Genomic DNA, 27,296 nt, shown 5'->3' with positions numbered 1-27,296 from the left:
ACAATAGCAAATCGTTTTAGCTACAAACTAAAACCCTCATCGGCATGTATATCGGAAAAGCTGTTTGTGGTTTCAATGACAAAGAATAATTTGTTGAAATCGATAGTAGTGGTATTCGAAGTCATGTCTTTTGAGTGGCTGGCGATTGGGCTTGTTTTCAAACCATGGCTTGATAAAACCCAAGCTTCAATGACAAGTGTCAGAAAGATCTTGCGACCCCGATGATGATGCCGCTGATCAACGTCCAAAAGCTGGCAAGTCTCAGGTCGATGTTGATCCTCTAGAAAAAAACAACTGATTTGAAAGTTTGGTTTGATTTTTGGGTTCTCAAAATTAAATGAAATTAAGAAGAAATGAAATCTTGGACAACTTTAAATTAGCTTTTTCGATTGGAAATTAAAGCGAATTCCTACCTTATTGAGTTGATTTCATCAGTTCATCATAGAGTACCTATGACTCTGTTGTTGGGGAAGCTGATGAATTTGAATGGAGTAAATAATTAATAAAGAAAATAACTTAAATGTGGCAGTTTTTAATTGGTTTTTGGCATTAAAAACAGACCTTCATGTGCGTGTTCACAAACATAATGAGAAAATGGGTCGAAATGGTCCTTTTACAAAAATATTCAATACTTTTATGGGGTAATAGGACGCCCTCAAAGTTAATGTGTCTTATTAAAAATTCGAAACAACTTCAATAGTGATTTTATGTCTTTTCTCTCTCTCTCTCTATATATATATAAGATTAGAATACGATAAAATAAAATTACAGCTAATGAAAACCAAAACTAGTTGTATTCGTATGTATACGTTGAAACATTAAACTACATATAGTTAGGGTGTCGATATTCCAATTTTTTCATGTCATATTGATTGATCAATTTTTTTGAAAGATACTTTCATTAAAGAAAATCAAATCTCTTAAAAATAAGGAAAATAACTTTTTTTAAAATTAATTTTTGGTGGAGCTCTGCTCAATGCTCCTTTATTAACTCAAAATATGTACAAAAAGGTCGAGACCAAAACGAAAACAACAAAATGAAAGTTCAATCCCAACAAAATTTCGCCTTGCCCAGTCCGTTAAGGGAACCAGTTAGACTCTTCTATTGTTTCCTTAGTGAAAGTACAAAAAAATAACTTTTTTTTAAATTTAATTGGGACAATCCCATTTATTAAAAAAGAACTGCACAAAAATGGCCAGGCCCAAAATAGAGCCAGTCCAAACAAACACTCCTACCAAATCACTAAATATGGAAAAAAGGAAACTAAAATTTGACAAAAGGGAAAGATGTAGGTGAAATCGGAACTTCAGCCATCGTCTTCTTCGTCTGAGCTCTTGCAGCAGAGGAAAAGCTTGACTCTTTCACCATTGGATTACAACCATTGTTGTGTAGAGGTAAGATTTGGATACAATTTGAGTTTTGGGGTATTTCAAATCGAGCATTGTAGATCCCACCAACGCCACAAAATCGTTCTCACCGGAGACTTCGCCAACTCAACTATTTCCAGGTCTACTCTACTTAGAAAATGTGTATTCCGATTTTTCTTGTACCAAAACTTGTCGTACCAATTTAGCTCACTACATCATCCTTCTTCACCCTCGACAGCTTGAGCTCAACAAGGAACTAATACCACTGCCTAAGGATTTAGAAAGAGCGCTATATTGAACGAAACCAGGTACACTGCTCCCATTTTCTATTAATTTCACGTATTATCAATGTAATCGATCAACTACTACCAGTTCATTTGCTTCTTGATGGATTTTGAATTATACCATCTTATTTGCCAATTGAGCAACTTGATTTTGTTTATCCTCCCTCAATTCTAAAATTCCCATTCTGGAAGTGTTTGATTCTGTGGTTTGGTGTCTGACTCTTATCCATGTTTAGTAATGTCTTCGCCTTTTTGGGTAAATCTTGAAAGGTGTTAAACGATATTATCTCAGTACCTACAAAAGAAAAAACTAGATTAGCTAAAAAATCCGCCATTCTGTTGCCCTCCCTCAATGTGTGTTCAATGACCACCTCCATCCCTTTCATGAGCTCTTGAATTATTCTAATCTCCAAAGAAACTTCCCAAGGTATATCCCATGAACCATCAATCATATTCTTAAAAGCTTGAGAATCGGTCTCCAGTGTTAAAGGGAATAAATTATTCACCCTGCAGTATTCTTTACCCATTCTCCAAGCCACCACCTCTGCCACCAAGTTATTAGCTATGCCAATCCTTTTTCCTTCAGCATAAATAAGATCCCCCTGGTCATTTCTTATGCAGAAACACATGAGCTAGGACCAAGATTACCTTTCAAAGCTCCATCAGAATTACTTTTATATTCTCCCCTTCAAGGCATCTTTCGATACACAACTTTACAACTAATTTTAGGGGTATAATTTGTTAAAAAGCTTATCAAATCCGACCAATTATCATGTATGTTGTGCTTCCATGGATATAGGGACTTGCCAGGAAAAATAAATTCCTGGTTATTTCCCTACTCATATTTAAATAAGACATCTTCCCTCCATATCTAATTATGTTTTTTCTCTTCCACACTTGCCACAAAATAAACATAGGTATAACTTTTAAGATAGGAATGAGTTTTGTTGATGCATCTGTGTTCCACCATTTGTAAACACTGTCTTTTAGGTCACGAAAGAGCCCTCAACTCCTACTGTATTAGCAAAGTATCTTCATAATGAGTTGGACATTGTACATCTACTAAATAGATTTCAATAGACTCCTGCACTCCTTCATCACAACAAACATACAATACATCTTCACAAATCTTGTACAAAATTAAAACTTCCCCTATAGGTATCCTGTTTCTCTAAAGTCTCCGTATGGAAAAAAAAACACCTTGAAAGGGATCCCTTTCATCCAGATAAGCTTGTAGTTCATACACAACTCACTTTTATCCCTCAAATACTCCAAGGCAGAACTCACTGAAAACTTTCTAGCAGCATTTAGCATCCACCAAGGTTTGTCCTAGTGATCTATGTCCTCTGTACAACTCAACTGTTGAATGATATGATTGCTAATATCCTCCTCAAAATTGACATGCAGCATACCATAATTCCACTCTACTTGTGTAAAACATTGACTAACCTCCTCAAGATGAGTATCCCTAGTTGCATAAATAGGGAGAAAATAGTGGAGGCCCCCCAAATTTGTCCAATTATCATACCAGACACTTTAGTGACCACATTTAGGTTCCCACCATATTTGTTGATCAAACATTTCTCTAGACTCCAACATCTATTTTCATGTTAGTGAACCACCTTTCCATTCCACCACCTGGGCCCTCTCCCCTTTATAGTACTTATTCCACATAAAGTTAGTCCATAAGGACTTTTCTGTTCTAAAAGTCCACCACAATTTTGCACAAAGAGCCTTAGATACATCAAAAAGGGATCTAAACCCCAATCCACTTTCTTCTTTGTTATAGATGTCACTCCAAGCCACCCAATGCCTGTTTCTTCTTGTAGCCCTGAAATTCCACATAAATATAGCAAACACTCTATGTAAATCATGAATCATACAACTTGGAGTATTAATAGAAGACAGGAGATAAATAGGGATACTATTGAGAACATTTTTAATCAAAATTGTTTTACCCCCAAAAGAGAGCATCTTACTCTTCCGAGTTTGAAGCTTATTGAGAACTTTTTTCATTAATTCAGCAAAGTGCACCTTTCTCTTTTTATCACTTCTAATAGGACAACCCAAATATATCAGAGGGAACTTACCTTTAGCAAAAGCAGTCTTCACTTCAATCTCTGTAATCAAATTCTGGGTAGTCTTATGATAGACAAAGAAGGAACTCTTCTCCTTATTAATCATCTGCCCTGATTGTGCCTCACAATCTTTTAAAATTTGCATCAACATATTAAGTGATTTCCCATCAGCAGAGGTAAAAATAATAGTATCATAAGCATAAGCTAGATGATTGATGTTGTCACTACACTTAGGTAATCCATAACTCATATAAGCTTCATTGCTGAACAATGAATTAAGAGCTCTTGTTAACACTTTAGTAGTTAAAATAAGCAAGGCAGGAGATAAATGATCCCATTGCTTCACTCCCCTTGAAGACTGAAATAAACCATGAGCTTGACCATTTATAAGAATAGAATACCAATTGTTAGCAACCAGCCTCCAAATCTTATCTACTTCAACGGAATCAAAATACATCTTCTCCATCACTTTAATAAGAAAATTCCAGTCGATTCTATCATAAGTCTTAGCCATGTCCAACTTGATCACCACATTAGCTGGCTTACCCCTTTTCCTGATATCTGTAATAATTTCCTGAGCTAGTAGAGCATTCTCAGTGATGCTTCTCCCCTTTACAAATCCTGATTGATTTTATTAAATCAGAAAAGGGAGAAAACTACCCAGCCTATCATCACCACCCTGGAAATAACTTTGTTGATAAAATTTCTCAAGCTAATTTGCCTCATGTCTAAGAAAGATTGAATAACTTCCTTTTTTGGCAAAAACATCAAATTAGTATGTGTGATGGACTTAGGAAGAGTGCTACCCTGAAAGAAGGCACCTACCACCTCAACCACATCATCTCCAACAATATGCCAGCATTTTTGATAGAATTGACCAGTAAACACATCAAGGCCACGTGCACTATCTCCATTTAACCCAAACACCCTCTTGATTTCCTCCTTAGTAGTCATTGCATTGAGAATTCTTTTATTTTCCTCAAAAACAACTCTATGGATATTTTGCATTAATGACACTTCTCTTTCATTTTGATCCCCTGTGAATTGATTCTGATAAAATTCTTGAGCAGATGCTGCAATTTGCTCTGAACCTTCCACCTATGATCCCTCCATATTTTAAATCCTGGTAAAAGCCAACCTCTTTCTCCTTCCTTAACTAAGTTGTGGAAAGACATAGTATTCTTCCCCCCTTCTGTATACCATTGGATTCCTAAATTTTGTCTCCAAAACTCCTCTTCATAGTGTATATAGTTCTTCAATTCTTCTTGAGCCTGCTGAAGAATCATTATGTTATCTGCTGAAGGATCTTCTACAAATAGTTCTTCCTTCACCTTAACTATTTCTTCTCTAATAGATAATTGCTTGAAAATATCCCTAAATGTAGCTTTACTCCAATTGGAAAAAAGCTACTTTAGTTTTTTTTCCAACTTATGCTTGAGCCTAACAAACACATCCTCCTCTTCTGAAGCTACCCAACTGTCATTCACCACCTGCAGAAAATCATCCCTTTCTTACAATGTTAGTCTGTTGACCACAAGTGAGCAGTAAATGAGCATGATCAGAACCTGTTCTTGCTAAATGCTCAGATTCCACATACCAAACTTTCTAATAAAAGACTGATTCATCAAATATCTATCAAATCTTTTGAAGATACACTCACAATTAATCCTACCATTCCACCATGTGAATGGACTTCCTTTAAAATTGATACCCACCAATTCACACAAATTTACACAAAATGCAAAATCCTCATATTCATTAGGATATACTGGAAGACCCCCAATTTTTTCTTCCTCATTTATAATGATATTAAAGTCACCCCCAATCAACAAGAGAGAATCATTGATTTAACTACTAATCTGATAGATATCATTCCACAGATTCAATCTTTCTATTGCTTCACACTTTGCATACACAATTGAAGCCATCATTAGTTGATCTGTTTCTAGAAATTGGAGTCCCAATGATAACATTTGTTCTAAATCAGCTAACACTTCCACCTGAACATGCTCCTGGATAAAGACCCAAATTTTACCATTGTATTATAATTAGCATACTCCATGCCCAACTTCCCTTTGTACTTTTAGATTCTATTAACACTTTGAAATGGCTCCATCAAAGCTATAATAGGGAACTTGTGATGTCTATGCAATATTTGAATTCTATGGAATGAATTTTGAGTTCTAACAGACCTCACATTCCAGAATAGTGTCTTCATCATCATTTAGCGCAATTCTTGACACCCAACCTAGGGTTGGTTCTTATGGGTAAAGCTTCACCTCTATTTTTTCCTTTACTCTTTGATGTTGTAGGGGGAGATAATTTGTATGTACCTTTTCTGCTATTAGTAAGTTACTAACTTCCCCTTTATCTTCTATCAAACTGACTTTTGTGTAACTCTTATTTTTTTTTCTCCTCTATTTGTCCCTGATGGGAGACTAATTCATGCAGGGTCTGAGTATGCTGCAATTTTGGGCCAACAGCAACTAGCAGCTGCTGATTGGGAACCTTCTATGTATCCTTCAATAGAACCTGATCTGAATATTTAGATGGATACCATCCAATATTGGGTCTACTATGTGCATCGGGATATGGTAAGTGGCATGTTCCAAAACATTTTGTGTATCTAGAGCCTCATTCTCTCCATGTGTCGTGTCAATCAAAGTTATTTATGTTGTGTACCCTTTGTCCATGACTTCATTCCTGGCATCCATTATTTCATCATAGTGTTCTGGTTTACTATCTCTCAGCACTATATGACATGCATTACTCTGAACATTCTATTTTACTATTTCCCTTCTTGATACGTTGTTGTGATCGCTTCCTTTTCCTTGTGCCGAGGTAGCTAGTGTTGTGTTGTCCCCTGCTATCCATTTTCCTCCTTGTTCCTTATTATGTATTAATCCTTCTTCCATAATGGCTGCTTCATCATGCTCATGTTGATTAAACACATTAAAAGAATTGTTGGTACTGATGTTCTCATGTCTTTCTACAGCCTTTTCTCCCATTATTTGTCCCGCCTTCTTTGTAAACACCCTTGTGGTGGGCTTCCATTTACTGATCACTGCTCCTTTATAAAACTACATTTTGTAAAGTTGTTGTGGTATGATTGCTTCCTTCTCGTGTTGTTTCTCCTGTTGTAATTCTGGATGCAATATCATGCACTCCTCCTCTTTGTGACCCTGAATTCTACATTTCTTGCAATATGATGGGAGTGAGTCATAAAGTATTTTAACTTTAATGATTTTAATATCCTGATTATTGTTATTTTCTATCTGCATTTGAACATATTGAGGATTGTCCACTAGCAAATCCAGTTGAACCTTCACCCTTGCACAACTTGTCCGAGTCTTGTTGATTGTTGCAAGATTTAGGTGCAATGGTTCCCCTACTATTGCCTCTAACGAGAACAATACCTCCTTCACAAAGAAAGTAGGAAGGATATCTTGGAAAGAGATCTAGGTTGTGGCTTGCGAGGTTTGTTCACTTGCCTTGAAGATTGCACCATATATGAACGGGCGCATTTGATATGCATAACCATCTTTGGCTATTATGTAATACGAGTTTTTGGATAACATACTAATGTAATCTTTAATCCTGTTAAACCTCATTAGAATGTGTCTACTCCGCAGGTGGCTGATGAGTCCACGAATTGGACTCATTTAGGGCTTTATTTTAATAAAAATAGTATCCTCAAATGCTTATTTATTCTAAATATCTGATGAAAACACTTAAGTTTCAGGTATTTGAAGTTTTAGTGGAAGCATGGACACTTAGGCGCAAGAAGGAACAAAAAGGCTGAAAAGAATGAAGAAGCTGAAGCCTGAGCATCGCCAAGCACGCTTGGCGATTTGCCGAAGGGACGCACTCCGCCCTTTGTTCCAGTGTGCTGAGCCCTGAAGGAAAGGATGAAGTCGGCAGAAAAAGGAGCAGTCGGCGCATCACCGAGTAGTTCCGTGAAGCCGTACTATGTCGCCCAATGACACAGAGCAAAACGATGTTGAAGGTTGGTGCAAGACGGCGACGAACTACACCAAAGGGCGAATCACCGAGTTAATCAGCGATTCTGACTAACCTCACCAAGCAATCCGCCAACACTATTTTCTGAAATCTATAAATACTAAACTCTTTATTAATTTTAAAAGAGAGTCGAACAATTATAATAATTTTCACATAAAATAATACTTTTTGCTATTTTTGCTCTAAGCTTGAAACGGTTTTGGAGACTTGAAGAAGAAGAGTGTTTCATCTTCTAGATTTGGAGTTGGGTCTCTTGTATTCTTTATTCTTGGTCTGTAACAAGACTTAAATCTTCATACCTATTTGAATGCAAACTCATTTAGGTATAAATTTATATCTCTTGATGTGTGGCTAAAACCCCCCATTCTTGGGGTGTGATTTAGCAAATATGTGTTGATATTATTGTTGGGTCTTGTTTGCTGATATGTTATATGTATTTTAATGGTGATTTCATCTAGTGGTTGTGGTTTAATTTAATGGGTTTGTAGTTGCAAATACAAAACCATCCATGTGTTTTCAGCTTGCTTGAGAGAGAGGTCGCGAAACCAAGACCGCTAGGTTGATGGCCTAAGGAGTGGGTCGACATGAGGTTCAGCCCGAGAGGGTGAGCCCTAGTCCCATATCCTAACACTCAGCTCGAGAGACTGAGTGGGGTAAGGCATAGGCTGGCCTTCATGCGGAAAATGGTTGTCCGAGAGGAACCCATTTGAAACGGGGTAAGTTTCCCGAGAGAGAACTTATTTCCATCTAAAGCGTAGCCTAGTCACAATTAACTTACAAATTTCCTATTGAAAGCATGTACTCAACGATTTATATCAATATATATTGCAGTCACTCCCCAAGAACTTTTCCCCATACTTGATCTCCCCTTTAAATTTTGTTGTTTTTATTACACTTGTGACAAAACCCCCATTTGTTAATTGACACTTTTTGTCACGCCCTTGATTTACTATGTTTTACTCGTTAATGTCTTTAGCTATGACACTAACCCAACCCTTGGTTGGGTTACTATATTATCGACGATCGTAGACACTCGTACCGTAGGTTAGTGTCGTTGGTCACGATAAGCATCAGTGGCCAATCTTGTAATCGCCTACAATGCCACAATATTTTGGTATCAACTCCCGTAATTCTACAATATCAATTGCCGCGTATGAGAATTTTTCTACAACAACATAGTGTAAATTCTTGATATATTCATCTTGTGCACTTTATTTTTTATGCATTTAACGGTATGAATACCACCAAGGATGTCTGATTTCTTCATAGGGATAGGATCTACATCCACCTTATCTTTAATATCCTTGTCTTTGAAACCATTATGCCTAATAATATCTAAACATTTATTCTTGGCCGTTGTCAATAACTCCAGGTTAGATGTTCTAGGGGTTTGTAAAGAGTTGGTTTTGATCGGGAGGGGAAGGAATTGTGATGATGAAGCTAAACTCAGGCCAGCCATCGCCGGTGGCTGGCCGTCGACCGGAATCATGAACACTGTTAGGTTTAGGGTGGCTCATTCGCTTGCTTGTCGTTTTACTATCTATTGCTTCTCAGCCCTATTAGTCTATCTACTAGCTTGTTGCTATTCATATTCTTTATAAACTGGGGAAAAGAAGATCAAGTCTTAAAAAAATATGTTTTACATGTGGTATTCTGCATTAATTATGTCCTCTGAATCCAAAGGTGAATCTAAGAGTTCATTTTCGAAGCGCACACTCACTTACATGGGGGGGGGGGGGAATCCACAAGTTCTATAATTTTTTGCAATTGGTAATATCGTTAGTTTTATTTTATATATTTTTTTAGTCAGATATGATTTTTTTAACGAAATAAAACTATATAAAATTTCAAAGAATCACCTTCTCTTTTCTCCCGCACAACCCTTTTCCAATTTGATTACTTGACTTTTAATTTTTCAATACAATGAACAATATATCACGTACGTTATGGTTCAAATGGGGCAGTCGACTTTTACCATCTTAAGTTTTATTATGAAATGAATTGATTCTTTTTACATTTGAGACATTTTGTTGATACTTAGAAGCTATTAGAAAATATCAATTCTAGTATACTTAGTTTCAACTTATTACAGTTTGTACATTATATATATATATATACATATATATATATAGAGAGAGAGAGAGAGAGAGAACTTAGCATATTGTAAGGACAGAAGACTCTACACAGATGAAATAAAAGATTCTTTTTCTCTCTCCATTCCACTAACTCCATGGAAAGATATCTCAATTTCTCTTTCGAATCTGTAGTATAATATAGTATCACAGTGGGTGACTGTGCAACTCTTCACCTCAGCTTTGAGTAATGCTACCCTTGCTACAAATTTTTTTCTTCAATTTTTTTGGAGTCTCGCCAACCCACATATAAGAAGTTAGGGTTTCAGAATACTATTGATTTCTAGATGACGACGAAGGTTTTCTGATCTGCTATAGAATATTTTCTTCCGTTGCTGAAGTGTTTTGGTATTGTGTTCCTATTCATTGATCGATTTTGCCTAGTCTACTTGTTTCTGTTTCTTGCTTGCGAAATGTCAGATTCTTCATCTACGACTGCACCGGGTATGGGAGTTGGAGGAGGAGCATGTTGATAGGACTCTCTTGTAAGAACAAATTAGGTCTTATCAATGGAACCCTACGTAGACCAACTCCAAATACTCCTCTTTTCGAGCCATGGACAAGGGCCAATGATATGTTCCTTGCTTTGTTGTTGAATAGTCTTGAGCTTGAGATTAGGGAGAGTGTCGTGTATATCGATTTCGCAGATAAGTTGTGGTTAGGAAAAAGATTGCTTCCATTACCCAAGGGTCTTCAAATATTGCTTCCTATTTTTTCAAAATCAAGAAATTATGGGATGAACTTGCATATTCACTTACATATCCTGATTGCACATGTGGTTGCAAAGAAGCTTTTCAAAAGATGAAAGAGGAACAAAGTTTACATCAGTTGTTGATGGGTTTAAATGAGATTTATTCAGGAGTTGGGAGAAACATTTTGATGCTTAAACCACTTTTTGATGTGGATACTACCTATTCTATGTTAATTAATGATGAGAGTCATCTTGAAGCGCATACTATGACTCTTTTTTTTAACACAGATGCTGCTTCTTTTTATGCTGGGGGTACACAAGCCCCCTTATCCTCCTAGGCCTCAATATCCACATAAGGTTATTTTTTACAACAAAAGGAACAATATTTTTTGTCGCTATTGCAAGAAACCTGGTCATGTTATTGGAAATTGTAGGAAGTTACAACATCAAAATGTTTCTCAGCCTAACCAGCATAATTCTCATAACAACACCCCTGCAACTTCCACTTCATATAGGAGGTCTGTTGTTGCTTCTGTCAGGGTGTTGATTCACACTCTGATGTGAAGTCTGAGGTTTCAGGGAAGTCGAATCAAGCTAATTCTTCTAATGTGGCTCCATTTTCACCAGATCAGTTGACTCACATGATGAATATGTTACGCAAATGAAGAATACGTTCCTTGACCAGAATGGAACTGACTCTGCCATCTATGCAGGTTTAGTGAGCATTTCTGATTTTACAATTTTTTGTTTTTTTACTTGTCACATGTCTAGGATAGTGGATAATCCTTGGATCATAGACTCTCAGGTTCTAGTAATCACATGACCTCGATTAAATCTTTCCTCTTTCCTCAATGACATCACTCCTCTTCCTATTCCTTATCTCATTACTTTGCCTAATGGTTATATGGTAAAAGTTACTTGTACTGGAATACTTACTCTGTCCCCTGACTTAGTGTTAACAAATGCTCTTTATGTGCCTTCTTTTCAGTATAACATGATTTCTGTACATAATTTATTAGTCCAATTCAATTGTGGATCTTACTTCACTACTTCTACTTATGTTCTATAGGGCTCTTCTCTGAAGAGGCCACTGGAGCTTGGTAAAGTGTCTCAAGGGCTCCATATTTTTCATCCCAAGTCTCTTAATACTTCCCATTATGTAAATTCCATTGCGGCTACTAATTGTGTTGATAATAAAGTTGCTGCTACTTCTACTACTTCTATTGACAATAACACTCTTGTGTTTCCGATTCTGTTCAAATGTCTACATGCATGCCTTCTTTTGTTTGTTCTTTTGTTCAGAGTGATCTTGCTTTACTTTGGCATTTGAGATTAGGCCACATGCCTTATCATTAGATGAAATCAATTGCTTATATGAATGCTCAATTACCTAAGAAACAAGACTTCATTTGTAAAGTGTACCCTATGGTTAGACAACAAAGACTAGCATTTCCTAAAAGTTCCATCAAAACATCATTCCCTTTTCAACTCATTCACATTGATCTTTGGGGACCCTATCACACCCAAACTTACAATGGCTATAAACATTTTCTTACCATAGTGGATGCTTTTTCCAGAGCTACCTGGACACACTTATTGTCTACTAAGTCAAATGCCTTTTCCATTATCAAATCTTTCATCCTTGTGGTTTAGACTCAATTTCATACTACAATTCAAACTATAAGATCTGACAATGTTTTTGAGTTGGGTTCTAGCACTGAAGCATCTTTTTGCTTTTCTTCTCTTGCCATTTTCCATCAAACATCTACTCCTCATACCCCACAATATAATGATGTTGTGGAAAGGAAACACAAACACTTATTAGAGACTACTCGATCTCTGTAATTTCAATCCAAACTTCCTATTAAATATTGGGGTGAGTGTGTCGTTACTTCTTCTTATCTTATTAACAGATTCCCTTCACCTTTGTTACAAAATAACACCCCTTATGGTCTCTTATATAACACTTCTCCATCTTACTCACACCTCAAACCTTTTGGTTGTCTTAGTTTTACTGCAGTACCTAAGCCTTATAGGGATAAGTATAAATCTAGATCCATCACTTGTGCTTTTCATGGTTATAGCATGACCAAAAAGGCATATAAACTCCTTGATTTGGACAAGAAAACAATTTTATTTTCCAGAGATGTCGTGTTTCATAAGACCACCTTTCCTTACTTTTCTTATTCTTCTTCTCCTTCTATGTTTCCTCCTCTTCCACCATATGTTTCTGATTATTTTGCTCCGTTTCTCACTGCCCGTGTTAATCTTTCTCCATCTCCTGATCCTGTTATTCCTCCTGGATCTTCATTTTCTACTACTACTCTTGCTCTTGTAACTTTGAGAAGGTCCTCTAGGATCTCAGTTCCACCTCCTCATTTGCAACACAATTATTGTTCTAGTGCTTCTACATCCAAGGCTATCTCTCTTCCTACTGACACTGATTTGCATGAGCCCCAATTCTATCATCAGACTGTTTCTAGTGTTGCTTGGCAGGAAACTCTGGTTAAGGAGTTTGAGGCCTTGGAGGCAAATGACACTTAGACTATTATCCCCCTGCCTCCTGGTAAGAAAGATATTTCATTTAAATGGGTGTATAAGATTAAGCAGAAGGCTGATGGTACCATTGAGGGATACAAAGCTAGACTAGTGATTATGGGTTATACCCAACAAGAATGGGTTGACTTTACCAAAACTTTTTCCCCTATTGTTAAACTGACAACCATTAAATGTCTCTTGATTGTTGCTATTAAGGATAGTTCAGTGGTCCATCAGTCAGATGTTAACAATGCATTTTTGCATGGGGATCTTGTAGAAGAGGTTTTTATGAAAGTACCTCTTGGATTTAAAGTTCCAACTCCTGATTCTTCCTCTTCTACTTTAGTATGCAATCCCAATAAATCTCTCTATGGATTATGACAGGCTTCCAGCAATGGTATGCCAAACTTTATTCTGCTTTGTTGTCCAAAGGTTTCCATTCTAGCAAGAATTATTATTCTTTGTTTCTTAAGTCTAAGAACTAGTCCTTCACTTGTAACACCTCAGATTCGAGAAAGGGAAAAATAACAGTTTTCAGAAGTTCCCGGTGCCCACCATCGGAGGCCAACCATGGCACGTGGAGTGAACCACAGACCGTAGGTATGGTCCTTGGATTAGCACCTAAATAGGCTTAGAGGACCATGAATCACGGCCTGAACCAATAGACTGTCGTTGGGTCCACGATCCGTGGATGAGGTCTGTTGTTTAGGGCCTCAAATCTGAGTTTCTAAAATGAATGACGGACGTGCAGGACGGACCGTCGGTCAAACCACGGTCCGTCGATATGACTCGTCATTAATGGCGACAATTATTTTCCTAGGGGCAGTTGGGTCTTTTTCTAATTATTTTATCCTAATACTATGTCGTTTTACCCTTTACTAAGACCCCTATATAAACATTTTAACCCCAAATTTTCCCCAGTTGAAATCATTCTCTCAAATTCCTAAAAGAAGAACAAGTCTCCTCTCCAAAATATTTCACTCTCTAGAAAGCTTGAAGAAGAAGGATTTAACCTAGGGTTTCAAGTCAAGTCTCCATTCCTCCATTGAAGATAAGAAATTGGCTTTGAGGTATGATAATTTTCATTCATGGATTCTTTCCATCCATGGAGTTCCCAAATTCTCTTATTTTCAAAGTTAGAATTCTCCAATTGAGTTAGGGTTTTCTTCTATGTTATGGGTTCTCCTAATTGTTGATCTTGTTGATTGATTTATGATCTATGATGCATGAATTGAGTTACTCTCATAATTTTATGATGATCCCCCATGAACCCATGTGATCCCCATGTTTTCCCAAGTAATGAACGTATAATGTGGGTTTTGGATTATGAAAGAAGATTATATGAAATCAAGTATGAATCGATAGAATTACATGAAATTATGATGAATTTCTATGAACCCATGTCTAACTTATGCTAGGCATTGATGATTGAAAGTGAGTTTTGAACCTTGAAAGGTGAATTATATGGAATTATGCATGTTCTTATGAAATCTATGTAAATGTTTTAAGGATGCTTTGAGATTGAAGTATCAATAATGTTGCTATTGTTGTATTGTTGAAAGGATTTCTTATATACATGGCATGATTGTAAAAGGTTTTCTCTCATTATAAGGGTTCTTAAGGTATAAAGGTTTTCTCACCTCAAATGAACTAATGATTAAGGAGTTATGTAAATGATGAGACAAGAGGCGATTATCCATGTTCTCTAATTGAGGCAAGAGGCGATTACCTATGACCTCCAATGTTAAGACAAGAGGCGATTACCCATGTCATATGAAGTAAGGACAAGAGGCGATTACCCATGTTCCTTTAAGAGCTAAGATGAATATGACTAAGAACTAGTCCATCGAAATTAAGCTTAGAACCGAGTGGACAAGTGGCGATTACCCAAGTCCCATAAACTATGTGCCAACATAGGATTTTCTAGATAAACATTAGATAGTGGATCCACAATATCTAGAAGTTCATGGTCCTTACCGTGGCAAGTAGGACACCTTTTTTAGGTGTGGGGTAGACATTGATTCCATGTTGCTAGTTCACATGGTCTTATATGTCCGTTAAGGCTACTTCCCACAAATGAGTAAAGTTATGATGAACCAAGGTTACTTCAAGAAGTATCGTAAGTATGTTTCAATATGATATTCACTTGCATTGATCATGATTTACGACTTATGTTTTCTAACTCTCAAGATGCATGTTTTAGCTTCATCATTGCTTACTCATGAAAATGTCCCATTTTAGTATGATTTAAATGTTTTATGCATGGCTATCATACTTGGTACATATTTGTAATATTGCATACTCTTGCCTACATTTCCCTAAATGTATGGTCCGACAGTCAGGGTTCTCAGTTTCGTGGCTAGATGTTGATTTGAGAGAATTCTGAGCTTTGGTGAGTCCTCGTGCTTCGAGGATGTATTTTCATTATTTTCATATTTCTTCCTTATTTTCAGTTTTGGATATGATGTATGGTCTAGGCCCAATTTCATTCTATTGTATTAGATGGATATTGAGACAAATGTTTAGACTTCCTCTTTGCTTTAATAAAACTTTGGACTTGAAACTGTTGTTTTTATTTCCTTTGTTCTATTTCTTATGTTATGAATGCTATGTGGCTTGTATGGGGCCTCTCGTGGTCCTATACGCCATGTTACATCTAGGGTGTACCCCTGGGTAATGACGAACTTGGTAATCAGAGCACAAAGTTTAGAATGGTCCTAGGATGTCTCATAAGCCACGTCAAGTAGAGTCTTGTTTATGAATGTGAAATGCACTACATTTATGAATAAGTGGATACAAGATGTTTAGGAAACTCCAACTCTTCATTACTCTAAAGTCATGCGATAGAGTTTAACTATATAAGGTATCTCTCTTAATCCTTACCCGATACTTTACAAGATATGGCTACTCGAAGAGCTTATGCTAGAAGGAATACGGGAGAGAATGTGAATCAAGAAGCTCCTTCTCAAGCTTCGGTCGACCCTTTGGCCGAGCAAGTGACTAATGTGAAGTTCAGGGTTGCTTTTCAAGTATTGGCTCACGCCGTGACAGCCCAAGCCAATATGGAGGTTATGGTCCTTGTGAACCCAAATGTGGGTACATTGGCATCTAGAGTGAGGGACTTCACTAGAATGAATCCTCCAGAGTTTCATGGTTCTAAGGTTGAGGAAGATCCTCAAGAGTTCATTGATGAGGTTTATAATGTGTTGATAATCATGGAAGTGACGCCGATGGAAAAGGCGGAGTTGACCGCTTACCAACTTAAGGGTGTTGCTCAAATTTGGTTCAATAAATGGAAAGAAGGGAGACAAGAAGAAACAAGTCCTCGTGATTGGGAAAAGTTCAAAGTTGCTTTTCTTGATAGGTTCTTTCCCCTTGAGATGAGGGAGGCAAAGGTGCTTGAGTTCATTAACCTTCGTTAATGAAGTATGAGTGTGAAGGAATATACTTTGAAGTTCACACAATTATCTCGATATGCTCCCACAATGGTTGCCGGTCCTAGGGTAAAGATGAGTAAGTTTGTTTCGGGTGTGTCCCAAAGGGTTGTTAAGGAGTGTTGTACCGCCATGTTTATTAATGACATGGACATTTATAGTCTCATGGTCATGTTCAATAGATCTAAGAGAAGAAACATAAGGAAAGGTCTAGGGAGACAAAGAGGGCTAAAACCGGTGATGGTAATTTCTCTCATGCAAGGTCCGATGGACATGGTCGTTCTAGATTTTGACAAAGGTTTTCCGGTCAAGGTTCCTCCAATGCTCTTACTAGGTTCAACAAAGAGAGGGTGTCTAACTCTAAGCCTCAAGGAGGGAATGGTAGTGGGTCCTTATTGCCTATTTGTGCTAAGTATGGAAGAAAGCATGAGGGTAAATGTCTAGCGCGTTCCAATGCTTGTTTTGGTTGCGTTAAGATGGACCACAAGATAAAAAAAATTGTCCTTCAGTTGCTAAGAATGAAGAGGATAATCGCCGAAGGGCTCAACCAAATCCTCCATCCGGTCTAAGTGGTTCGGGTTCCAACACTCTCAAGAAAAACCCATTATATGCACTTCAGACTCGTGGTGTGCAAGAGGGTTCTCCCAATGTGGTTACTGATATGTTAAAAGTCTTCCAACTTGATGTTTATGCTTTACTTGATCTCGGTGCTACCTTGTCTTTTGTGACACCATATGTGGCTTTGAGGTTTGATGTTCTTCCAGATGTGTTGTTAGATCCATTTTTTTTGTCTCTACTCTTGTTGGTGATTCTATTGTGGCTAAGAGGGTCTATAGAAAGTGTCTCGTCTCCTTGTCCCATAGAGTTTCTTTTGTTGACTTAGTAGAGCTTGATATGCTAGACTTTGATATTATCCTTGGTATGGATTGGCTGCACTCATGTTATGCTTCTATCGATTGTAGAACTCGTCTAGTCAAGTTTCAACTCCCGAATGATCCTGTCCTAGAATGGCAAGGGGGAAATTCTATGCCTAAGGGTCAGTTTGTCTTTTGTCTTAAAGCTAGAAAGATCATTGCTAAGGGTTTCATTTACCATGTAGTTAGGGTGAGGGATATGGATTCTGAAACCCTTACTCTTGAGTCAGTCCCTGTTGTTAATGAGTTTCTAGAAGTATTCCCAGATGATCTACCCAATATTCCTCCCGAAAGGGAAATAGACTTCGGTATTGACCTTCTTCTAGATACACAACCTATCTCTATTCCTTCTTACTGAATGGCTCCGACAGAACTTAAGGAATTGAAAGAACAATTGAAAGATTTGTTGGATAAGGGTTTCATCCGACCTAGTATCTCTCCATGGGGTGATCTAGTGTTGTTTGTTAAAAATAAGGAAGGTTCTCTCTGAATGTGTATAGACTACCGACAATTAAATAAGGCTACGTTTAAGAATAAGTATCCTCTCCTAAGGATAGATGATTTGTTTGACCAACTTCAAGGGGCAAGTTACTTTTCCAAGATTGACCTCTGTTCGGGCTACCACCAACTTCAAGGGGCAAGATGATATTCTAAAAATGACTTTTAGAACCCGATATGGTCATTTTGATTTTTTGGTGATGTCTTTTGGTTTGACTAATTCTCCAGCCGCTTTTATGGATTAGATGAATAGGGTGTTTAGACAATATCTTGACATATTTGTTATTGTGTTCATTGATGATATATTGATTTATTCGAGAAGTGAGGATGATCACATCAATCATCTGAGAATTGTGTTGCAAATTCTCAAGGACCAATAACTCTTTGCAAAGTTTAGCAAATGTGAGGTTTGGGTAAGGTCCGCAGTTTTTCTTGGGCATATTGTTTCAAGTAAGGGTATTGAGGTAGATGCTACGAAGACGGATGCGGTCAAGAATTGGCCTAGACCTCTATCCCCTTCGGATATAAGAAGTTTCTTGGGTTTAATTGGTTACTACAGAAGGTTTGTTGAGAGGATTTCTTCATTTGCCTCTCCATTGACAACTCTAACTCAAAAGAAGGCTAAGTTCATATGGTCTGAAGCATGTGAGAAGATTTTTCAGGAATTGAAAGATAGATTGACTTCTGCTCCGGTGTTGACCTTACCGAAAGAGACTGATTGTTTTGTTGTTTATTATGATGCCTTGAGAATTGGGTTAGGATGTGTACTTATGCAAAATGGGAAAGTTATTGCATATGCCTCAAGGCAACTTAAAATTCATGAGAAGAATTATCCAACCCATGACCTTGAACTTGAGGTGATGGTTTTTGCCTTAACGATTTGGAGGAACTATTTGTATGGTGTTCACGTAGATATGTTTACCGACCACAAGAGGATACAATATGTGTTTAATCATAAGGATCTAAATCTTCGTCAAAGAAGGTGGCTTGAGCTATTGAAAGATTATGATATGAGTGTTCTCTATCATCTCGGTAAAGTGAATGTGGTGGCGGATGCTCTTAGGCAGTTATCTATGGGTAGTGTTGCTCATATTGAAGAAAATAAGAAGGAGTTGGTTTGAGATGTTCAAAGATTGGCCCGTTTGGGTGTTCAGTTAGCGGACTCAATCAAGGGTGGTGTGATGGTTCATAATGGGTTAGAATCATCTTTCGTGGCGGATGTGAAAGCCAATCAAAGTCTTGATCCGACTTTGGTTGAATTAAAGGAAGAGGTGCTTAAAAAGTCTGTAGAGGCTTTCTCCCAAGGTGGAGATGGAGTACTTAGATATAAAGGTCGTTTGTGTGTTCCTAACGTAGATGACTTAAGAGAACAAATTTTATCAGAAGCCCATAGTTCTTGATATTCCATTCACTCGGGAGCCACCAAGATGTACCCTGACTTACGGGAGATGTATTGGTGGAATGGGATAAAGAAGGCTATTGCAGGATTTGTGGCAAAGTTTCCTAATTGTCAACAAGTGAAAGTTGAGAATTAGAAACCGGGAGGTTTGTCCCAATACATTAGAATTCTGACTTGGAAGTGGGAAGATTTGAATATGGACTTCGTTGTTGGTTTGCCTTGCACCCGGCGACAACATGACTCGATTTGGGTTGTGGTAGATCGAATGAAAAAATTGGCTCATTTTGTTCCCGTTAAGATTTTTTACTCGGCGAAGGATTATGCTAAGTTATATTTGAGAGAAATGGTAAAGTTGCATGGAGTGCCTTTATCCATTATCTCTGATCATGGTACTCAATTCACTTCTCAGTTTTGGAAATCCTTCCAAAAGGTCTTGGTACTCGTGTTAAGCTTAGCACGACCTTTCATCTACAAACAGATAGACAAGCGAAGCGTACTATCCAAACTTTGGAAGATATGTTGAGAGCTTGTGTGATTAATTTCAAAGGTAATTGGGATAACCATTTGCCATTGATCGAGTTTGCATATAATAATAGTTATCACTCGAGTATTGTTATGGCTCCATTTAAGGCTTTTTATGGTATGAGGTGTAGATCTCCTATAGGAAGGTTTGATGTGGGTGAAGTTTCCCTAATAGGTCCGAAGTTAGTACATAAGGCCATGGAAAGAGTACGACTTATTAGAGAAAGGTTGAAAACGGCTCAAAGTCAGGAAAAGTCATATGCCGATGTAAGAAGAAGAGATCTTGAGTGTGATGTTCATGATTGGGTTTACTTGAAAATCTCACCCATGAAGGGTTTAATGAGGTTTGGTATGAAATGGAAGCTTAGTCCTCGATATGTAGGCCCATATAAGATTTTGAGATGTGTTGGTAGGGTTGCTTATGAACTAGATTTGCCTAATGAATTGACATCGGTGCATCCGGTTTTCCATGTCTCTATGTTGAAGAAATGTGTTGGTGAACCCGCCATCCATAGTTCCATTAGAAGTTTTGGGAGTCAAGGAGAATCTTTCCTATGAGCAAGTCCCGGTTGATATTTTAGACCGGCAAGTCAAGAAGTTGCGAAACAAAGAAGTTACTTCCGTGAGGTCGAGGCCAATATGATGTCCCGATATCCTCATCTCTTTCCTTCTACCTCTACTCTAGCTTCATGTCATGAGTTCCGCATGGTTTACTCTTTTGAGTGTCCTGTGTCTTAAATGTTTCCATGATTTCCTTATTTATGCATGTTCATAGAAGCTTAAGTTTTGAGAATATGAGTCAACTTGGTCAATTTCTACATGTTTATGTGCATTTGAGTATGAGTTGCATATAGACTTCATGATATGATGTTTTGAACATGCTTTAGCTTGGAGTTGATGTTGCCTCCTTGGATATGTGCATTTATGTGATTGCATGCATGTTGGGCTGTTAGATTAAGTTCCTACCTTCCTTATGATGTCTTAAATCTCATTCGAGCCTCCTTGGATATGTGCATTTATGTGATTGCATGCATGTTGGGCTGTTAGATTAAGTTCCTACCTTCCTTATGATGTCTTAAATCTCATTCGAGGACGAATTATCCCAAGGGGGAGATAATGTAACACCTCATATTCGAGAAAGGACAAAATAGCAGTTTTAAGAAGTTCCTGGTGCCATCCGACGAAGGACAACCACGACCCATGGAGTGAACCACAGATCGTAGGTATGGTCCCTGGATTGGCACCCAAATAGGCTTAGAAGACCACGAACCACAACCTGGACCAACGGAGCGTCGTTGGGTCCACGGTCCGTCAATGAGGTCCATGGTTTAGGGCCTCAAATCTGAGTTTCAGAAATGAATGACGGACGTGCAAGATGGACCATCGGTCAAACCACAGTCCGTCGGTCTGACCCATCATTACTAGCGACAGTTATTTTCTAGGGGCATTTGAATCTTTTCCTAATTATTTTATCCTAATACTATGTCATTTTACCCTTCACTAAGACCCTTATATAAATGTTTTAACCTCAAATTTCCCACAATTGAAGTCATTCTCTCAAATTCCTAAAATAAGAACAAGTCTCCTCTCCAAAATATTTCTCTCTCTAGAAAGCTTGAAGAAGAAGGATTTAACCTAGGGTTTCAATTCAAGTCTCTATTCCTCCATTGAAGATAAGAAATTGGCTTTGAGGTATGATAGTTGTCATCCATGTATTCCTTCCATTCATGGAGTTCCCAAATTCTCCTATTTTCAAAGTTAGAATTCCCCAATTGAGTTAGGGTTTTCTTCTATGTTATGGGTTCTCCTAATTATTGATATAGTTGATTGATTTATGATCTATGATGCATGAATTGATTTAATCTCATGTTTTTATGATGATCCCCCATGAACCCATGTAATCCCCATGTTTTCCCAAGTTATGATCATATAATGTGGGTCTTGGATTATGAAAGAAGATTATATGAAATCAAGTATGAAATGATATAATTACATAAAAGTATGATAAATTTCTATGAATCCATGTCTAACTTATGTTTTCTAAGCATTGATGATTGAAAGTGGGTTTTGAACCTTGAAAGGTGAATTATGGAATTATACATGTTCTTATGAAATCTATGTAAATGTTTTAAGGATGCTTTGAGATTGAAGTATCAATAATGTTGCTATTGTTGTGTTGTGGAAAGGATTTCTCATATACACATGAAAGGATGATTGTGAAAGGTTTTCTCACCTAAAATGAACCAATGATTAAGGAGTTATGTAAATGATGAGACAAGAGGCGAGTACTCATGCTCTCTAATTGAGGCAAGATGTGATTACCCATGACCTCCAATGTTAAGACAAGAGGCGATTACCCATGTCATATGAAGTAATGACAAGAAGCGATTATCCATGTTCCTTTAAGAGCTAAGATGAATATGACTAAGAACTAGTCCTTGGAAGTTAAGCTTAGAACCGAGTGGACAAGTGACGATTACCCAAGTCCCATAAACTATGTGCCAACATAGGATTTGTCTAGATAGACATTAGCTAGTAGATCCACAATAGCTAGAAGTTTATGGTCCTTACCGTGGCAAGTATGACACCTTTTTTCGGTGTGGGGTAGACACTGGATTCCATATTGCTAGCTCACATGGTCTTATATGTCGGTTAAGGCTACTTCCCACAAAAGTAAAGTTATGATGAACCAAGGTTACTTCAAGAAGTATCGTAAAAATGTTTCAAGATGATATTCACTTGCATTGATCATGTTTTACGACTTATGTTTTCTAACTCTCAAGATGAATATTTTAGCTTTATCATTGCTTACTCATGAAAATGTCCCATTTTAGCGTGTTTTTAATGTTTAATGCATGGCTATCATACTTGGTACATATTTTGTACTAACGCATAGTCTTGCCTACATTTCCCCTAATGTAGGGTCCGATAGTCAGGGTTCTCAATTTCGTGGCTAGAGGTTAATTTGAGAGATTTCTGAGCTTTGGTAAGTCCTCATGCTTCGAGGACGGATTTTCATTGTTTTCAACTTTCTTCCTTATTTTCAGTTTTGGACATGATGTATGGGCTAGGCCCAATTTCATTCGATTATATTAGATGGCTATTGAGACAAGTGTTTAGACTTCCGCTTTGCTTTAATAAAACTTTGGACTTGAAAATGTTGTTTTTATTTCCTTTGTTCTATTTCTTATGTTATGAATGCTAAGTGGCTTGTATGGGGCCTCTCGGGGTCCTATATGCCATGTTACATCTAGGGTGTACTCCTGGATAGTGACATCAGTGTTGTGGCTATCTATGTTGACGACATTCTTCTTACTGGGAATGACAAGGTAGAGATTGCTTCCCTCAAATCTTTTTTGGATGATCAGTTTAAGATCAATGATTTGGGTGAGGCGCATTACTTTTTGGGTTTACAATTAATCAGATTTCTCGAGGGTTTCTTGGTTACTCAACATAAGTTTCTTACTGATCTTTATATGAGTTTGATTGTGTTGTTGTTAGTCTTGTATCTTCTCCTTTGAATTACAATATCAAGCTTGAAACTGACTTCGGGGATCCTACCTGATCCAAACTTGTGGGCAAACTGAATTTCCTCCAGCATACAAAACATGATATCTCTTTCAGTGTCCAACACTTGAGCCAGTTTATGTCCCAACCTTGAATCTTTCATTATGATGTTGCTCTACATGTGCTTCGATATTTGGTTGGCACCCCTGATTTGGGTCTTTTCTTTAATAGTTCTCCTTGCTTTTCTCTCAAAGGTTATTGTGATTCAGATTGAGCTAGTTGCTCATCTAGTCACAAGTCTGATAGTGGTTATCTCTTACTTCTAGGTGGTTGCCCTGTCTCCTGGAAGTTGAGGAAACAACCCACCATTGCCCTATCTTCGGCAGAGGCTGAATATAAAGCCCTCACCAATTGGTTGCAGAAATTGTTTGGCTTGTTCATTTATTAGTAGAGTTGTGTATTCCTTTTGTTGTCCATGTTGCTCTGTTCTGTGAAAACACCCCTGCCATTCAAATTGCAAAGAACCATGTGTTCCATGAAAGGACAAAGCATATCGAGGTTGATTGTCATTTTGTCCGTGATGTTCTTCATAATGGTCTCATATACCTTCATAGCATTTCCAGTGGCTCACAAGTTGCTGATGTTTTAACTAAGTCCCTTCCAGGTGTTCTTCATCGCACTTTTACTCCAAGATTGGTCTGGTTTCCCATTCCAGCTTGCGGGGGGTTGTTGATACTTAGAAGCTATTAAAAAATATCAATTCTAGTATACTTAGTTTCAGCTTATTATAGTTTGTACAATATATATATATATATATATATATATATATATATATATATATATATATATATATATATATATATATATATATATATATATATATATATATATATATATATATATATATATATATATATATATATATATATATATATATATATATATATATATATATATATATATATATATATATATATATATATATATATATATATATATATATATATATATATATATATATATATATATATATATATATATATATATATATATATATATATATATATATATATATATATATATATATATATATATATATATATATATATATATATATATATATATATATATATATATATATATATATATATATATATATATATATATATATATATATATATATATATATATATATATATATATATATATATATATATATATATATATATATATATATATATATATATATATATATATATATATATATATATATATATATATATATATATATATATATATATATATATATATATATATATATATATATATATATATATATATATATATATATATATATATATATATATATAACTTAGCATATTGCAAGGAAAAAATACCCTACACAGATGAAATAAAGATTCTTTTTCTCTCTCTATTCCACCGACTCTGTGGAAAGATATCTCAATTTCTCTTCCGAATCTAAAGTGTAACACGTTCTATTTTTTTTGGCTAATAATTCTAAATCTTAATTCATGGGCACTTTTCGAAAATTAAACATATAAAATTAGTAAATGACCATAAAATAGTTATCTTTAATTTAAAATTATAGAGGTAGGTTATCAATAAAGAAGGTGGGAGATGATATAATTTTTATGCTAAAAGGAATTAACTGTAATGATCTTTTACGCCATTTTCTCTGTATTTCATTATTTTCGGCATTTAGAGCTTTCCTATGACGACTCCAACTCATTTATGACTTGTTGGCACAGACAATTCGTTCATTTGGTTTTTATACAAGTTTGCGTGTTTTGGAGCTTTTGAAATTTGAATGCTTGACTTTGGTCAAAACATCAGGTAAGCGACCTCAAAATGGAATTCTCATGGTTTCGTTCTCTCTGGAATTTCAAGTTTAGTCTAGAAGGACACTTGGTTCGGGTCCCAACGCTTCCATGCTCTTTCCAAGCTACCTTATGAATTTTGGCTTAAAATGGAACTTGGGTATGGGACCCAAATTTTGTCGAGACAACCTCCATTAAAAGTTTTGACCTCTCTATTGAGTCTGAAATTCCGAATTTTGTGGAGTAGCATAGTTCATTTCCATGCATAGGTTCCAAACGAATTTTGACTCCCTATCAGAGAATTTTGCCAATTCCAACTTGAGTTGGTGTAGGTGCACCATGCTTTTGTTCACCGTGTTCGCGAAGGTCAAGGAAATTGACCACCACATTCGTGGGGTCCGAATTTGTGCTCGTGGAGGGCTGGGACCTTGACCCTTACGCGATCGCGGACAAGGTTCCGCATTCATAGAGAAGGGTCAGTGTTGAACTTATCTAGTTGACTACTTCAATTGTGACACTGGGTGTGCGTTCATGGAAGTCATTTAACTGGATTTATAACTGTAATCAGCCCATTTTCAGCATTATTTTTTAACTTTCAAAAATCAAATTCTTATTCAAATGAGCTTCGTTTGAGCTCATTTTTTGTGCAAATTGTAGGAAATTGTTGGTGCGTTGTATTAGAGTCTTTGGAATTGCGCTGAGGGCTCGTTTTAGAGGTAAATACGATACACCACTCAATCATTTTTTTTAGTTTTCCATCCGATGTCCGGAGCCCACAATGGAGCTCTGACTAAATCTGGATCGCGCACTGCAGGGCCCATTCGAGGGTGGCGCTCCCAACAAGATTTTATCCATACTCAGGGCTCGAACCCGAGACCTCTGATTAAGGGTTAAGAACTCTCACCAGTGCATCACGATCCATGTTGGTGATGCACCACTCAATCTATTTTTACTATGGGTGCTTTGAGATAATATCATTATACTAGATATACTTTAAGAAGTATACAAATAATATATTGAATTTAGTTGAATGATCACAAATGCACATGACTCGTTTTTATAAATAAATTTGACATTGCTTTTACCTCAAATATTTCCTTTACCCCCTATTTAATTATCAAATCCAAAACAAATAAATTATATACGTAATTTAGGTTAGAATCGCAATACATCAAGTTAAATGTATTTGCTTAAATATTAGTGAAGTTTTTCATTAAAACAACTTCAAGTTGTCTGTATGGACGTTGAAGTCAATAAGGATGCACATTAAAGTTGAAGATATAAAATTGTGGAGGAAGAGAGGAAGGAGAACACGGGACTGAATTTAAGTTCTTTGCTTATATTCCAAAGAAATTTAATTAGTTGATTAAAAGATTGTAGGGAAGTGCAAATAGGTTGGATCATAATTACTACTTTATTTAATGATAAATATTTAAAATAATTATGAATAAATCAAAATAAAGAAGGTAAGTATAGTATTGTAAACCACAAGGAAGATAGTATTATGGAGAAAAATCTAAGGAAGGTGTATGAAATTATTCCTTAAATATTATAATAAATATAAATTTATAGTTTGATAAAAATAATAAAATATTTATATTCGCTAGTGATGATGGAGATAGTTTGTAGTGGACTAGTGGTGGTGATGATGGGTGTTAGCAGTGGTGGCAGTTGTGATGATGGAGGTAGTTGATGTAGAAGTGATAGGTGTGATGATAGTTGGTAGTGATGGCGGTTGAATAATGTGTGATGGTTGACGATGTGTTTGATAATAACTGATGATGGTGCTAGTCGCAATGGTAGGTCTGGTTGGTTGTAAGAACTGACTGCAACAGTAGTAATGGTTAATAGTGGTGCCAGAGGTGCGTTGGTGACAACAATGAATATAATTATAATAAAAAGGTAACAGGTGTGGTAGTAAAGGAAAATAGTGTTTCACAAGTGTAGGAGGGTGGTTGTCTATGATGGTTTGTGATGATAGAGGTAATGGATGGTTGTAACTTGTCACGACCCAAAAACTTGGGGTCATGATGACACCTACCAAGATCCACCAGTCGGTAAGCCTAACTTCTA

At 36.6% G+C, this 27,296-nt stretch overlaps 1 long non-coding RNA gene across 2 annotated transcripts; it reads left to right on the top strand.

Annotated features, from left to right (window-relative positions):
* Window positions 1-1,193: 1,193 nt before the first annotated feature.
* On the top strand, window positions 1,194-7,511 carry LOC102594725 (uncharacterized). 2 transcript variants are annotated; one of them, XR_366879.2, is made up of 5 exons: window positions 1,194-1,508; window positions 1,607-1,676; window positions 6,043-6,077; window positions 6,182-7,207; window positions 7,473-7,511. It is a non-coding gene; the product is annotated as an uncharacterized lncRNA (long non-coding RNA). The 2 variants fall into 2 exon arrangements; XR_001472773.1 differs by lacking the exon at window positions 6,043-6,077.
* Window positions 7,512-27,296: the final 19,785 nt, after the last annotated feature.

The sequence above is a fragment of the Solanum tuberosum genome, unplaced genomic scaffold (genome assembly GCF_000226075.1).
Source record: "Solanum tuberosum cultivar DM 1-3 516 R44 unplaced genomic scaffold, SolTub_3.0 scf00028, whole genome shotgun sequence".
Taxonomy (NCBI): domain Eukaryota; kingdom Viridiplantae; phylum Streptophyta; class Magnoliopsida; order Solanales; family Solanaceae; genus Solanum; species Solanum tuberosum.
The sequence above is the reverse complement of the archived record's forward strand: the minus strand, read 5'-3'. Positions and strand labels throughout refer to the sequence as shown.